Source organism: Haplochromis burtoni, unplaced genomic scaffold (assembly GCF_018398535.1).
Source record: "Haplochromis burtoni strain Fernald_Lab_line unplaced genomic scaffold, NCSU_Asbu1 Contig_247, whole genome shotgun sequence".
NCBI lineage: Eukaryota > Metazoa > Chordata > Actinopteri > Cichliformes > Cichlidae > Haplochromis > Haplochromis burtoni.
Genome location: NW_024582608.1, coordinates 25,394 through 28,792, shown reverse-complemented (window position 1 = coordinate 28,792; position 3,399 = coordinate 25,394). Strand labels below are relative to the sequence as shown.

At 36.6% G+C, this 3,399-nt stretch overlaps 1 protein-coding gene across 1 annotated transcript in view; it reads right to left on the bottom strand.

The window, feature by feature from the left end:
- Positions 1 to 388, bottom strand: part of LOC121815594 — a 112,325-nt gene extending 111,937 nt beyond the window's left edge. The window contains exon 1 of the mRNA XM_042227174.1: positions 295 to 388. The gene's annotated coding sequence lies outside the window, so the exon portion shown is untranslated. The remainder of the gene's footprint in view (positions 1 to 294) is intronic.
- Between the last annotated feature and the right edge of the window lie 3,011 nt (positions 389 to 3,399).

Genomic DNA, 3,399 nt, shown 5'->3' with positions numbered 1-3,399 from the left:
AAAAAAAAAAAAAAATTAGTTAAAAAGTTTATTTTTTTTCTGTCTGTCTTACACGGATAGAATCAAATTATCTGCAACACACTGCTGTAATGTTTTACTATCAGTTTCAGGTGCGTCACGCTGGCTGCCAGATAGGTGCTGAACCTACCAGTTAGCTCATTTCTGTCACTTTGTATATGGGTTTGATAGCTGAAGCATAAACTGAGCTAGCAGTTGTTGCATTAACAATAAGAGTCCAGTTTTTACAAAGCTACACTATACTTAGACTAAAAAATGACATAAACATGTACTTACAGCATACATGTCCTTCAGCCTGTGTAGTCTCTCCATGTAAGTCTGCTTTATATGTATGCAGCTAGCACTTGCAGTATACTAGGCAGCTGGTGGCTAAAATCACTGATACTGGCGCGACCTGGTGGTGAGCCTGTAAAGCTTCATCACAGGGTTAATATTAACAGACAGTCTGTTAAAAGAAGCTGTAACTCAGGAGTTTTCATGTGTTTTCAGTGCTTTGATGTCATGTCAGCTAGTAAATTATTAATTTCCATTTTATTTTATTGCTTCCAGTTATTTGTACATAACACTGGATTCATGAGGTGAGTGCTGATCCCTGCATTTCTTGCAGCTCAAACTTCTCAAACTGTTTTTTCATTTACAACTAAAGTTTACAGATTGTTCCAGGATATGACAGAGCCACTAATCAGAAACTAATATAAGTAAAGGAAAACAATCATTCTTACACTTGTAATTATTCTCACAAGTTGCAGGTTGATACATATAATACTGAGACTCTAAGCTGCAGGCAAAAAGCTGTATGCACTGAAAATACATGACTTAAATAACAAACTGTAATAGAAGCACAACTATTTCTAGAGTAAATCTTTCATGTTTTTTGTATTGTTAGATATAATAAGTAGGCATTTTGTCATCTGCTATGATTCTTAATAGTAAAAAAAACAAGCCAGTGTTATGCAAGAGACATGTATAGTATGCACTTTCTCACTGTGTGCAACTAAGTTAGTATCACATGGTTTCATTGTTTTACGGTCATGACAGACACAGTGAATATTAGCTAAAATGCTCAAGCTATGAGATGATGGTTGATGCTTGACTCAGCTGTTGTCTTAGAGAGGCACAGCTCACCTTTGCTGTTATCTGCTATATATACAAAGCACAGCACAAGAAAAGCACAAACACTAATGACCACAGCTTTTTAAATCTCCAGTGTTATATGTAAGATGTTGGTGAGAGCTTCTAACTGAAACTGCTAACTTGGCATGAACAGGTTTAAGACTGGTGCTAGGTCAGAATGCATTAGGGGCAAGCTAACTTGCATCTTGATTTGAACGTGGTGTTGCTTTTCTTGTACGCTGTTTCACTTTAACATCTGAGTAGATGATGTCATCTTCAGCATCATCTGAAAGACATAGAAACAGAAAATGATTTTTAGGTAGTCAAAAGATTTTACAATTATATATGAAAGACTTAACAATAATGTTAAGATACTGTCAGATTCAAAATCTTTTGGACAAACAGTTTGTGCTATGTGCACCACCACAATGGATTCTAACAAAACAATCATAATATGACTGAAGTCTAGATTTAAACTCAAGGAATAGGAATAGATGTATTATATATGAAACAAATGTTCCTTCAATATGTTGGCATTACTAAATTTGGCTCAATGCTTACATATATGTGTAAAAAGCAAATGTACGAGCTGTGATAACTGTGTCTGATAGAATGAAGAGTAGACTGATATATGAAATATTCCTTTATTGGGTGAGAAAATCAGACCATGTCATAACTGCTTTAAGTCACACAGAATAGATATCAGAGCCTTAAACAGGCTGACTTCTGCTAAATGGGTCAAACTGGGCAGAAAGTATCCTTATAGAATATGATGTAACACTATAGATCAACTTACCTCAGAATATATAAAGCACATAAACAATTACAGCAATATGATGCAACAAACACAGCAGTGCTACTAATCCAAAATACTCAAAGCTTCATAGAACTGAAACAAACATTTATTTTTAGCTCCATTCTGCTGCTGATACATACTTTAGGTTTCTGAATATTACACTTGTTGCTGCCTTTCATAGTGTGTAACTTGAAGGCCCTGAGTACTTTCTCCCACACTGAAAACACTGGAATGATAAAATTATTTGAACATTACCTAATAAGACTGATTCAGGACAGACAATTAGTTATTTTAAACTTTTCTAGCAGTCCTTCACAAACAGGGAACAGTCTGTCTATTCTCTCCATCTGTCAGCTGCTGCTGGCTCTTCCTCCTCCTCTTCCTCACACACTGCTGAGTTTGTCCTGGTGGATCATCAGGGGTGCAAAGCCTCACAGATGATGTGCAGCAGTGGGTCCCTCAGTCTGTCCTCACTCTGGACACTTGCAGTCTGTCACACATGGAAATCAAATGTGTGATAAGCTGCAGGATTCAAACACAAGTGTAACTTATAAACACATGTTCATACTTTTATTCCACAATCAGAGAGAAAGAAACAGATTTTACCTTTTAACTTTTTCTTCTTCCTTTTTTTTTTTTTTTTTTTTTTTTACAAAGTTCAAGCTCTCATTACAGATGCAATAAAAATATTGCATAAACATGTGAGGAACTAAAGGGCCTCAAAAGCAACTGCAAAAATTAAGTAACGGGAAAAAAAAGTTAATTTCTAATACTTGCTGAAAACCCTTTGCTGGCAATGACTGCCTGAAGTCTTGAACTCGTGGATGTCACCAGATGCTCGGTTCCCTCGTTTTTAACGCTCTGCCTGGTCTTTCCTGCAGCTGCTTTCAGTTGCTGTTTGTTTGTGGGCCTTTCTTTCTGAAGTTTCATCATCAACAAGTGACATGTATGCTCAACTGGGTTAAGGTCCGGTGACTGACTTGGCTATACAAGAATATTCTACTTCGTTGCTTTAATAAGGGCCTGGGTTGCATTGACTATATGTTTTGAGTCATTGTTCATCTGTATTATGAAATGCTGGCGAATCGATTTGATTGCATTTATCTGGATTTGAGCAGACAGGACATATATGGGGGTTGTAGTCATGGTGCTCTCTGTCTGACTTGCCCTTTTGTATCTCGTTTTAAATACACTGTTCTCTGACAGGAATAACCGATAATCATTTTGTGTTTAAATTTCAATTTTGAATTAAAAAAACACATTGCAGTGCCATCCTTTCATGTTCAGAAACACGTTCTGCAGTAACCACAGAATTCAAGTGTCACTTGTTTCCTGCCATATCTTGCTTGTGCAGTGTGTGCAACCTCTGTTGTTATATTTATAGAAACCCTGGTTAATGCAAAAACATGCATGGATATATGTGTAGAAAGGTGTAAGTGAATGAACTTCCATTAGCACTGCGTCCCCTGTGT